We start from the raw sequence: 13,136 nt of genomic DNA, 5'->3' as shown, positions 1-13,136 counted from the left end.
CACGAAAGAGCGCACTCCCGGCTCAGGGAATCTCTCCCACCCTCACAGGGAGCGCATAGCGTTTCCTGGCGGACATCACGCTGGGCGGGCCTTAATTGACCCACCCACCTAAAATGGTGGCGTGCCCCCGACCGGGGGCGCCGATCGGGAACCCGCCCACCCGCGCCCGCTCCCACTCCCGCTCCTGCACATCCCCCTCGAGGGGGGGAAAATGTTGCCCCTGAAATATATTAATGACCTAGATCTTGGTGTGCAGGGCACAATTTCAAAGTTTGCAGATGATATGACTTCGGAGCATTGTGAACTGTGAAGAGGACAGTGTAGAACTTCAAAAGGACGTAGATGGAATGGGCAGGCAGGTGGCAGATGAAGTTTGATGCAGAGAAATGTGAAGTGATTAATTTTGGTAGAAAGAACATGGAGTCACAGTATAAAATAGGGGGTACAACTCTAAAGGGCGGATCAGAGGGATTTGGATGTATATGTGCATAAATCATTGAAGATGGCAGGATAGGTTGAGAGAGTGGTTAATAACATACAGTATCCTGGGTTTTATTAATAGAGACATAGAGTTCAAGAGCAAGGAGGTTATGTTGAACTTGTAAAAGTTGCTAGTTCAGCCTCAGCTGGAGTATTGCATCCAGTTCTGGGCACGGCACTGGAGAGAGTGCAGAAAAGATTCATGAAGATGGTTCCTGGGATGAGGAACTTCAGTTATGAAGATAGATCGGAGAAGTTAAGATGTTTTCCTTGTAGAAAAGAAGGCTGATAGAGATATTCGAAATCATGAGAGGTCTGGACAGAGTAGATAGGGAGAAACTGTTCCCACTTGTGAAAGGATCGAGAACAAGAGGGCACAGATTTAAAGTAATTAGTAAAAGAAACAATAGTGATATGAGGAAAAACTTTTTCACGCAGTGAGTGGTTAGGGTCTGGAATGCTCTGCTTGAGAGCGTGGCGGAGGCAGGTTCAATTGAAGTATTCAAAAAGGAGTTAGGCTATTATCTGAAAATAATTGCAGAGTAACGGGGAGAAGGCAGGAGAATGGAACTAGGTGCGTTGATCAGGTACAGAAACGATGGACCAAATGGCCTCCTTCTGCACGGTACCAATTCTGTGATTTATGTTCAGCAGGATGCCAGGTATCAGAGAATTCAGTTATGTGAGGGGATTAGAGAAGCTGGAGTAATTCTCCTTAGAGCATAGACGAGTAAGGGCAAGCCCAATAGAGATATTTAAAATAAAACCAAAATACTGCGGATGCTGGAAATCTAGAACAAAAACAAAAATACCTGGAAAAACTCAGCAGGTCTGACAGCATCTGCGGAGAGGGATACAGTTGATGTTTCGAGTCCATATGACCCTTCATCAGAACTAAGACATATAGAAATGAGATGAAATATAAGCTGGTAGAAGGGGGTGGGACAGGAGAGCTCGATAGAGGGCCAGTGATAGGTGGAGGCCAAGAAGAGACTGCCAAAGATGCCATAGACAAAAGGACAAGGGGGTGTTAATGGTGGTGATATTATCTAAAAGATGCGCTAATGGGAACATTAAGGGAAGCAAGCTAGTGGCAGATGGCCCCCGTGTGGGTGGGGTGGGGGGGAAGGGATCTAAATGGGCTAAAAGGTGGAGATGAAACAATAGATCGAAATAAATTTAAAAATAGGAGGGAAAAGAAAAATATATAGTGTAAAAAAAATTATAAATTATTGGAAAAGGGGGGATCGGAAAGGGGGTGGGGATGGAGGAGAGTTCATGATCTAAAGTTGTTGAACTCAATATTCAGTCCGGAAGGCTGTAAAGTGCCTAGTCGGAAGATGAGGTGCTGTTCCTCCAGTTTGCGTTGAGCTTCACTGGAACAATGCAGCAAGCCAAGGACGGACATGTGGGCAAGAGAGCAGGGTGGTGTGTTGAAATTGCAAGCGACAGGGAGGTCTGGGTCATGCTTGAAGACAGACCGAAGGTAGCCTCCTTCGATAGTCTCCACCTATCACTGGCCCTCTATCGAGCTCTCCTGTCCCACCCCCTTCTACCAGCATATATTTAAAATGAAAACAGAATTACCTGGAAAAACTCAGCATGTCTGGCAGCATCGGTGGAGAAGAAACTGATTTCTTCTCCGCCGATGCTGCCAGACCTGCTGAGTTTTTCCAGGTAATTCTGTTTTTGTTTTGGATTTCCAGCATCCGCAGTAGCTTTTAGCTTTTTGTTTTTATCTCTATATTTAAAATGTTTGGTTGGGGCAATAAGGAGATTTAATATTTATGTATTTACTCTGGCAAGTGGATTAGTAGTCAAAGCTTTAAAATAATTGATAAAGAACTAGCGTAGAAATAAAAAAAAATGTTCAGAGATTTGGAACCATCTGAAAGGTTCGCAGAGTCAGATTCCTCAATTAGACTTGCCCGGCTGCCCTCCCCCATTTCTACTCTAACCTTCCCCCCTCCTGTCCTCCAGATTGACACTAGTTAGAAAGTAGGACGCATGCGCGTGCACGGCTGCCGTGGCGTATGCCCCCGTATAATTGCGCACCGTGCAAAATGATTGGTGCCTTGCGTGCGCATGTTGTTTACGTCACAGGCAGGGCTCCGCGGAGTTGGCCTATATAAGGTGAGCGGCCATTTCCTTCGGTCTTTTTGTACTCGGGATGGGGATGATGGAGGAATTGGGTTGTGTTGAGTATCAGCGTAAGGAGGTGCCTGCTTTTGTGTTGCTCTCTTTCCTCTTTATTACTGGATGTTGGTGTCTGTTTGTGTTAGGTTATAATCTCTGGATAACCATTGTAATTATATTGTAACGAAAATAAGAAAAATAATCCCGGGCCACAACGGCTGCTACGTGGGAACCCGCTGACTCTCAGGCTTTGAAGCGGGTGGGGGGTGGGGAGCCGTGCTAGCGTTCAGGGAAATTTACTGAGGGTTGCTAGATTGGGTTGTTAAATATGTACAAAATCTCATTTTATTTATACTGACTTTTCTATCATAAAGTATTAATCGTCAGCAATGCATCCTTAACCTGTAGGTCTAATGCGAAAGCATGTGGTTCTGACTGGTGAAATTTGACGGGCCATTGTTTTTTGTGTTGGTAGGTGTGTACACAATATAACCATCCCAATTGAAACCAGACCTCTGAATGTAGCTATGTAGAAATCTTTTTTTTAAAATTATATATATTTTATTTTTGCTCCCTCTATGACGTTAGGGTGTGTTTTTGTGTGCCTTACCCAAGTAACTATTACCAAGCTGTTTAAGTTAAAATCAGTTGAGTTTGATCTTGCCTATGTTATTTACAGCAACTAATTTCGGTGCTGATTCTTCCTGTTAACCATGGCTCAGTTGTTAGCATTGCCTGAAGTACAACGTTGTGGGCTCAAGTTGAGCATAAAAATTTAGGCTGACACTTTGTGGAACACCAAGGACGTGCCACAATGTTGGAGACTTTTGAATGAGCTGTTAAACTGAGACCACATCTGCTTGGGTGGATATAAAAATCCCATGGTACCATTTCAAAGAAATGCTGGGAAGTTGGACCTGGTGACCAGATTAATATTTATCCCTCAACTTCATTAATAAGCAGACTTGATGGTTATCACATTGCTGTTGTAGAAGTTTATATGCACATTAGCTGTAAAGTGCTCATTTCCCTATCTGGAGGGAGAAGGACCATTTCTAGTAGCTTCAGCAGTTTCTCAGCTAATGTACAAAATGTGACATTTTAATTGTCTTATTAAGTGTTTTTTTTTTATTCTTTCATAGGATGTTCGCATTGTTGGCAAAGCCCACCTGTAATTGCCCTTGAACTGAATGGCTGGCTGGACAATTTCAGAGGGCAGTTGAGTTAACCATGTTGCTATGAACCTGGAGTCACGTAGGCCAGACTGGGTAAGGATGGCAGATTTCATTCCCTAAAGATTATTAGTGAACATGATGGGTTTTAGAGTAATTGATAAGTCACATGACTAAATTCAATTAATAAAACCTGGTATTAAAAGTTAAATTTCACCAGCTGCTGATGTGGGATTTGAATCATGCCACTACATCAAGTGACATGACCAAGATACCATCTTCCCTAAATTCTTGGTTGCATGCAACTATAGTGGCTACTTGCTGGCACATGCTACCACCAACTGCACAGCGCAACCCCAGTGTAAATGAAATATGACCAATTGAACCATTTTTGGTGATGCCACTTAAGCAATGTTCATCTAAGATGTTTGGAAAACTCCTACTCCAGAATAATAGAATTATATCACACTTTTGCTTAATCTTTGTGCCCTTTTATCAGCATCTTTAAAACTTCCTACCACTGTATCTGGGCACAATTCATATCCTAACCAGCTTGTGAAAAATTAAGGTTTTCACCCCTTGATAAATGTATTTTTGGATAATCCTCTCAAACATACTCTGGATTTTTTGAATGATCATAGAGGTCTACAGCACAGGAAAAGGCCCTTCGGCCCATTTGAGTCTGCGCCGGTCGAACAAGTACCGAACTATTCTAATCCCATTTTCCAGCATTAGGCTCATAGCCTTGTATGCCATGGCATTGCAAGTGCACGTCCAAATACTTAAAATGTTATGAGGGTTTCTGCCTCTACCACCCTTTCAGGCAGAGAGTTTCAGATTCCCACCAACCCCTGGGTGAAAAAATTCTTCCTCACATCCCCTCTAAACCTCCTGCCCCTTACCTTAAATCTATGCCCCCTTTCACATCTGTCCTATAATGCGGATTCCAGAACTGCACGCAATACTCTAGCTGTGGCCTAACCAGCGTTTTATACAGTTCCAGCATAACCTCCCTGCTCTTATATTCTGTGCCTCGGCTAATAAAGGCAAGTATCCCATATGCCTCCTTAACCACCTGTCCTGCTACCTTAAGGGACCAGTGGACATGTACACCAAGGTCCCTCTGATCCTTGGTACTTCCCAGGGTTCTACCATTCATCCTGTATTCCCATGCCTTGTTTGCCCTGCCCAAGTGCAACACCCCTCACTTATCCGGATTAAATTCCATTTGTCACTGATCAGCCTGTCTTATCTCCTCTCTATTTACCACCCCACCAATTTTCATGTCATCCGCAAACTTACTGATCAACCCTCCTACATTCAAGTCTAAATTGTTTATATATACCACAAACAGCAAGGGACCCAACAACGATCCCTGTGGGACCCCACTGGACACGGGCATCCAGTCACACAAACACCCCTCAACCGCACCCTCTGCTTCCTGCCATTCAGCCAATTCTGGATCCAAATTGCCTTGGATCCCATGGGCTCTTAACTTCAGTCACCTATGTGGGACCTTATCAAAAGCCTTGCTGAAGTCCAAGTAGACTACGTCAAATGCATTGCCCTCATCTACACACCTGGTCACCTCTGAAAAATTCAATCAAATTGCTCAGACATGACCTCCCCTTAATAAAACATGCTGACTGCCCTTGATTAATTCCTGCCTCTCCAAGTGTAGATTAATTCTGTCCCTCAGAATTGCTTCCAATAGTTTCCCCACCACTGAGGTTAGACTGACTGGCCTGTAGTTCCCTGGTTTATCCCTTCCTCTCTTCTTGAATAATGGTACCACATTGGCTGTCCTCCAGTCCTTTGGCACCTCTCCTGTGGCCAGAGAGGTATTGAAAATTATTGCCAACACCCCTGCTATCTCCTCCCTTGCCTCACTCAACAGCCTAGGATACATTTTCATCTGGGCCTGGAGATTTATCTACTTTTAAGCCTGTCAGGCCACTTGGAACCTCTTCCCTTTCTATGCTAATTTCAAGTTTCCCCCCACCCACACATTCTAACTCCTCCAGGGCTTCTGCTGTTTTGAGTCCTCGATATCTGCCATAAGCCTCTTTCTCCAATCCTGTATATCCCTCGACATCTGGGGTTCCCTGGATTTGTTGGCCCTGCCCTTTGTCTTTACTGGAATATGTTGGCTCTGTACTCTCCCTATTTCCTTCTTGAATGGGTCCCACTGCTCTGATGCAGATTTAACTAAAAATAGCTGCTCCCAGTCCACTCTGGCCAAATCCTATCTGATCTTATTAAAATCAGCCTCCCCCCAATTTAGAACTTTGATTCCTGGCCCATCCTTGTCCTTTTCCATAACAACCTTGAATCTAATGGAGTTATGATCACTATCTGCAAAATGCTCCCCCACTGATACCTCTACCACTTGCCCGGCTTCATTCCCTAAAATTAAGTCCAGGACTGCCCCCTCTCTTGTAGCACTTTCTATGTACTGGCTTAAAAAGCCTCCTGGATGCATTTTAGGAATTCTGCTCCCTCTGAACCTATCACACATGACTAACCCAGTTAATGTTGGGGAAGTTGAAATCCCCCACTATTACTACCCTATTATTTTTACATTTCTCTGAAATTTGCCTACATATCTGCTCTTCTATTTCTAACTGTTTGGGGGCCTGTAGTACACTCCCAGCAATGTGATTGCTTCTTTTTTGTTTTTACGTCTTACCCATATGACTTCATTTGAGGAACCTTCAAAGATGTCATTCTTCATTACTGCTGTAATTGATTCCTTGATCAATATTGCGATACCCCCTCCCCTTTTACCTCCTTCCCTGTGTCGCCTATATCCTGGAATATTGAGCTGCCACTCCTGCCCCCCTCTCAACCATGTCTCTGTGACAGCAATGACATCGTACTTCCATGTGTTACTTTGTGCCCTCAACTCATCTGCTTTATTTGTCAGATCCCTTGCATTAAAATAAATATCATCCAACCTTGCCAAACTCCCTTGTGCCTTAACTGGCCTATAACTTCTATGCCTTCCAGACTCATTTGCTCTCTTCTAATTTTGGTTGTGCATCTCCCCCTGCTGAACCTCCTCTCAGGATCCCATCCCCCTGCCAAGTTGGTTTAAACTCTCCCCAATAGCACTAGCAAATCTCCCCGCAAGGCTGTTGGTCCCGTTCTGGTTCAGGTGCAACCTGTCTGCCTTGTACAGGTCCCAATGTCCCAGAAATCTAAAGCCCTCCCCCTGCACCATCTCTCCAGCCGCACATTCATCTGGACTAACTTCCTATTTCTATATTCACCAGCACATGGCACCAGAAGTAATCCAGAGATCACTGCCTCTGAGGTCCCGTTTTTTAATCTGCTTCCTAGCTCCCTTAATTCTACTTGCAGGACCTCATCCCTCTTTCTACCTACGTCGTTGGTACCAATATGTACCATGATCTGTCTGTTTGCCCTCTCCCTTTAGAATGCCCTGCAGCTGTTCAGTGACACCCTTGACCCTGGCACCAGGGAGGCAACATTCCAACCTGGGGTCACGTCTACAGCCACAGAAACACCTGCCTGCTCCCCTTACTATCGAGTTTCCTACCACTATTACTCTTCCCCTCTTTTTCCTCCACCTGCCCCAAAACCACCACCACCATGCAGCTGAGCCACTCAGTGCCATGAGTGTGGCTGCACTACCCAGTGGAACCGTCACCGTTTTCCAACACAAAAACAGCTCCCAAGCAAGATGCACCCTGGGGATTTCCTGACTCCCTGCCTGACACCTTTCTTCTGACTGATGATCAACCATTCCCTCTCTGTCTGCACTTCCATAAGCTGTGGGGTGACCACGTATAAAAACGTGCTATCCACAAAACTCTCAGCCTCGCGGATGCACCTCAGTGCCTCCAGCTGCCACTTGATCTCTGCAACTCTGAGCTCAAGTAGCTGCAGCTGGTGACAATTCCTGCACATGTGGTCGGTCAGAGTGCAAGGAGTGTCTAGCACATGTTGCAGGCGGTACATAACATGGACTGAGCTGCCCTGCCATGTCTCTAGTTGAAAAAAACCCCTAACTTTAAGTTAAATAGTTTTTTGTTAAAGTTAAAATTATTTGTATACTTTAAATAAAAACGAGAACCCTTACCTTTCCTTAGCTTAATCTATTTTAAACTGGAGAGAAAATCTTAAATGCCTATGCTGCTCCGCCACTCAAATTCTGGTTAGCCCAGAGTTCTTATTGTGAAAATTTTGTTTTCTGAAGTCCAGTCCACTAAGCTGCAGTATCTCTAGTGTCCTTGGCCTATCTGGCCTATTCCCTTAATCACTCAATTTTTTTTCTAAAAATGTGAGTTAGATGATTTTATCACAGCCAGGTAGATGTCATCAAGTTGTTGAAGTGAATTTTTTGTGCATGCTTGTTTAATTTGTTTTCACTTGATTCTTGGTCTTTTCGATGATGAAAAATATCCCGAAACTGAAGTTCTGATGAAAATAATACGGATCTGACTACTGAGAATTGACCAACTGGCTTAACAGAAATGAAATACTGCAGATGCTGGAAACGCCTGTCAGGCAGCATCTGTAGAGAACCTGTAACATCTCAGAAGAAAATGAGAAATCATTGATCTGAAATGTTAGTTCTGTTTCTCTCCACAGATATTGCCAGACCTGCTGAGTTTCCAACATTCTGCATGTCTGACTAAATGTCTCTCTATTGCCAAGTTGTCTAACAGTGCTCTCCTTCTCTCTTGGGCATTGATATATCCGAAGGCACAGTCAGTCCTATGTAATGGATTGCCCTCCAGAAGTTTGAACATTGTTTAGCAATGGGTACAGGTAATTGATTTTAATGTTTTTTGCTTAATAGCATGTGATTTCTGGCAATGTAATTTTGAATGAGGTGAGCTGGAATGAGATTTATCCCTGCAGTGCATGGACAGGGACAGGTGTAAAATGTCCATGCTGCTTGTAACTCGATAAAGGGATATATGCCAGCTGAAGTTGTGCTTTTGTAACATTTTCTGTAATGCTTAATTACATGTATGGCTTACTCTTTTTAAGTAGTAGTCTTAACTTGGCTGATATGGTCACCTATAGCCCTTTACCAGCTCCGATCATGGGAAATGTTGTAACACTTGCTTCTGGTTTTTTTAAAAAAACACTGGCGATCTGCCTTGAGACTGTAGACATGCTAAGCTTTATTGCAGCAAGAGATTGCAACTTGAGCTCCAGGTTAATGTAGATCAGCCTAAAAGGTAAAAATTTCCTTCCTCAACAAAGTATAGCTTCCCAATTGCTGACTGTCCTCACTTAAAAGTGGGTGAGTTGTCCAGCTCAACAACACTGTCAATTGTGTTAGGCCATTGAAAAGGCACTGCAGCCAGTCCTGTTCTTGAAATAACCTATGCATAATTTAGTTTTGATTGATGCTTGGCTGTTGACGAGAATTTCCAAACCTGCAGTTCTAATTGGACAATGTACAGATATGACTAATTGTGGCTTCCAACTGTGATGTGCAATGTGATCTTTGAAAAGTAACAATCAGGTGGTGCTATGTAAATTTTTTTAGGTGTCATAACTATGCATGAGCTGCAATGATGAGAAACTCTAAATTGACAACCTGATATTTGCTGCAGTAGCAGAAAGTAAACTGAGCATTAACAATTTAAATGCTTAATTGTAAGAATTTCAACATTTTGGAATTTTGTTCAGCTGTAATACTGGTATGACCAATGTGCAACTACATGCTGAAAATTGATCAAAGCCACATGAGGGTTTTGATTTGTATTGTAACCTTGTGTAAGGCTTTTTCATTGTTTTCCAACAGTGCAGTGGTAACAGTTGGGAGTACGTTCTACCATGGATTGAGGGTAAGTGCAGCATTGTCGAAGGTAATGTAGTTAAAGGAAATGTATTCAATATTGCCTCCCAAAATGGCCTAATCAGTGATGTCACTATCCCGAACCTGACACATGATGAAACATGCAAACGGATCTGACTGCTGAGATTAGACCTCAATTTATTGTTGGTTTATTTAATGGTTTGTTTGTCTGTTTTTGTGTTTTGGTTATACAATTGTGGAACCCACTTGCAGATTCATATAAATCTATCATATCTGTAAACAGGATGAGTCAGTAACAATTTGGTACAACTGGAATGGCTGGCTTGGTAGGCCATTTCTGAGAGCATTTAAATGCTTAATTGTAAGAATTTCAACATTTTGGAATTTTGTTCAGCTGTAATACTGGTATGACCAATGTGCAACTACTTGTTGAAAATTGATCAAAGCCACTTGAGGGTTTTGATTTTTATTGTAACCTTATGTAAGGCTTTTTCATTGTTTTCCAACAGTGCAGTGGTAACAGATGGGAGTATGTTCTACCATGGATTGAGGGTAAGTGCAGCATTGTTTAAGGAAATGTATTCAATATTGCCTCCCAAAATGGCCTAATCAGTGATGTCACTATCCCGAACCTGACACATGATGAAACATGCAAACGGATCTGACTGCTGAGATTAGACCTCAATTTATTGTTGGTTTATTTAATGGTTTGTTTGTCTGTTTTTGTGTTTTGGTTATACAATTGTGGAACCCACTTGCAGATTCATATAAATATCACATCTGTAAAAGGATGAGTCAGTAACAGTTTGGTACAACTGGAATGGCTGGCTTGGTAGGCCATTTCTGAGGGCATTTAAATGTCAGCCACTTTGTGGGTCTGGAGTCACTTCTAGGCCAGGGCAGCAAATTAACAGTCTGGTAATTTCATGATCAGTACAGGCTAGCTTTTTATTCTGGATGTATTAATTAAATTTTAATTCTACCAGTTTCTGTGGTGAGGCTTGAACTTGTTCCTGGAGTGTTCACCCAGGCCTCAGCATTACCACTATGATACTGACTTTGAAATGAGTGTCCTTGAGATCAAGGAGCATTTGACAGTGTGGTATCAAGGGGAAAGCTGTCCACTGGTTGGAGTCACACCTAGCACAATGCAAGATGGTGGTTGGAGGTCAGATATCTCTGTCTCGGGGCATTGATGCAGGAGAGCTCCCCCAGTGTAGTGTCCTGGTCAAAGTGCAAATATTTGCTAATGACTGCAATGTTCACACCGTTTGCAACTCTTCAGATACTGGAGCATGCAAATGCCAGGCAATGCCTATCTCCCAAGAGAATCTAGCTATCTCCTAACATTTGGTATTGCCATCACTTAATCCCCTGCCATCAACATCCTGCAGGTTGCCATTGACCAGAAACTGAACTGAATTAGTCATTTAAATGGTGACTACAAAAGCAGGTCAAAGGCTGGAAATACTGCAGTGACTAATTCACTGGATGTGGGGCTCCAAAAACACCGAAGCCAAACACCATCCAGGGCAAGCTGCCTTTGGCATTCCATCCATCACCCTAAGCACTCACTCCCTCTGACACTGCACAATAGCAGCAGTGTGCAATATACGAAATGCACTGCAAAAAGCTTGCTGGTGCTCCAATCTGCTGTATCAGCAAACTTGAGTGAAAGCAGCAGATGCATGGGAGGACTGCCTGCAAGTTTCCCTCCAAGTTGTGTACAGTTTTGACAAACTTACTTTTTCTTCCATGTTGCTGGGTCAAAATCCTGGACTACCTCTACCCTATTATTGGTATTGTGGTGGCCTGGGCAACTGCAGGGAGCCCATTTGGTGCAGGAAGGGTTAACGGGAAGTCGATTATACGCCTCGGCTTAAGAAAAATACTGCAACCTTGAGATAAATAAATCTTGCAAAACCACAGTCACAGGATGAGCCGTTGAGACATTCCATTTTGTCTTTGTCAGGCCAAATGCAATCAGGGTTGCGATTAGCAACTGAGTAACCAAACATCTGATTGGAGGAAAAGGGAACCTTACTGGAATGTGGATTGGTCGGTTAACTTATACAAATATACGGATAGGTTTGTTGCAAAACTTACTGATTGGCTGTAAAAATGCTTTTAACGAGTCTGCATGTATTCTGCTATGAGACTGTACAGTAGTTCACATTGTACTGTCTCCCTTGCGCACAAGTAACAAATGGGGTTTCTACGTACAAATGATGCCTCGGTGTGATTAATCTCCGACAGTGTACCTACACCACATAACTGCAGCAGTTCAAGAAGACTGCTTGCACCCCTCCACCACTTGTCATTTGAATGCCAGTAAATGCTGGTATTACCAATGATGCTCTCGTCCCATGAAGTTAGTACTATATGGATTCAAATATTTTGAAGGCTGAATTAACAGGCTGAGGTCTACTTGGGACCATGTAGGGTGCCATATAAAGCTAAGAATGTTAAGCAAATCCTTACTGAATTGTTAAAGCTGTAGCTTCCTCATTCTCAAGCTTATTTGTTTTTATTTTGCAGGTGTCAATGTTCTGAAGACATCACAACAAAAGATATGCAGTTACAAGTTGTTGCCTTGGTCCATGTTCTTGGATGGCAGTCTGTTCACAATGTAAAGTTAAGAGTTAAAAACTGTTTCCATTTTATACCCACCTTTGGTCAGGTTGAACATTCACTACTTTTAAAAAATAATTAAATAAACAGATTACATCTTGCTACTTGAATTAGTTTAAGTTTGTGGTGAGTACACACAAGTCTCTGTTAACATTTACAAGTTTCACTCATATTTTTAAAATATTTTGCTTTTCTAACAACCAAAGTAAATAAGACTTCCCATGTTGTTATCTGCCACCTTGTTGCCTACTCATTTAACCTGTTTCTGTAGATTCCATTCTCTCAGCTTGCATTTCCACCTAGTTTTGTATCATCAACAGACTGAGTGATATTACACTCTTCATTAAGTCTTTAGCTGAGGCCCTGGCACTCCACTAGTCACAGCCTGCCTACTTGAAATTACTCAATTTACATTTGCTCTTTGCTTCCTGTCTAGTATATGCACACTAATAATTACCACTGCCTCCATTGGCCCTTGTCTGTTATTCTTCTGTATGGCATCTTATTGAATGCCTTTTGGAAGTCCAGCTATACATACATCATCTGGTTTCCCTTTATCTACCCCATTAGTTACATCCTCAGAAAACTCAAGACTTTCCAGCTCTTTCCTGTCAACTGTCTGGCTAACTGCTATCCTTTTTAGAACTCTAGGATGTGGGCCATTAAGTCCTGGGGGGTTGCCAGATTTTAGTCCCTTTAGTTTCTCTGCTGATATTAATTAACCTAGGTTCTAAAGTGAGGAAATTAAGGGGTGTTCTATTTCTGGTATGCAACTTTTTGCTTTCTACTGACACACAATATTCAATGTCTGCTATTTCCTCATTCCCCATAACTTTGCTCTGCTTTTAACAGACTAATATGTTTATTTCAGTTCTGCTGTCATTGGACTCAACATTAATTCTTTCTCACCACAG

The 13,136-nt window shown here is 42.7% G+C and overlaps 1 long non-coding RNA gene and 3 other non-coding genes across 5 annotated transcripts; all 4 read left to right on the top strand.

Moving 5' to 3' along the window:
* Positions 1-2,647: 2,647 nt before the first annotated feature.
* On the top strand, positions 2,648-12,458 carry LOC144675029 (uncharacterized). Of its 2 annotated transcripts, XR_013574727.1 has the most exons (5): positions 2,648-3,884; positions 8,520-8,585; positions 9,577-9,619; positions 10,101-10,143; positions 12,130-12,458. It is a non-coding gene; the product is annotated as an uncharacterized LOC144675029 (long non-coding RNA). The 2 variants fall into 2 exon arrangements; XR_013574728.1 differs by lacking the exon at positions 9,577-9,619 and having other exon boundaries at positions 3,750-3,884; positions 12,130-12,325.
* Positions 8,198-8,265, top strand: LOC144675030 (small nucleolar RNA SNORD50). The gene has a single exon (XR_013574729.1). It is a non-coding gene; the product is annotated as a small nucleolar RNA SNORD50 (small nucleolar RNA).
* On the top strand, positions 9,690-9,757 carry LOC144675033 (small nucleolar RNA SNORD50). The gene has a single exon (XR_013574731.1). It is a non-coding gene; the product is annotated as a small nucleolar RNA SNORD50 (small nucleolar RNA).
* Positions 10,199-10,266, top strand: LOC144675032 (small nucleolar RNA SNORD50). Its single transcript, XR_013574730.1, has one exon. It is a non-coding gene; the product is annotated as a small nucleolar RNA SNORD50 (small nucleolar RNA).
* Positions 12,459-13,136: the final 678 nt, after the last annotated feature.

Source organism: Cetorhinus maximus, unplaced genomic scaffold (genome assembly GCF_964194155.1).
Source record: "Cetorhinus maximus unplaced genomic scaffold, sCetMax3.hap1.1 HAP1_SCAFFOLD_894, whole genome shotgun sequence".
Classification (NCBI taxonomy): Eukaryota; Metazoa; Chordata; class Chondrichthyes; order Lamniformes; family Cetorhinidae; genus Cetorhinus; species Cetorhinus maximus.
This window is presented reverse-complemented; position numbering and strand designations above follow the sequence as displayed.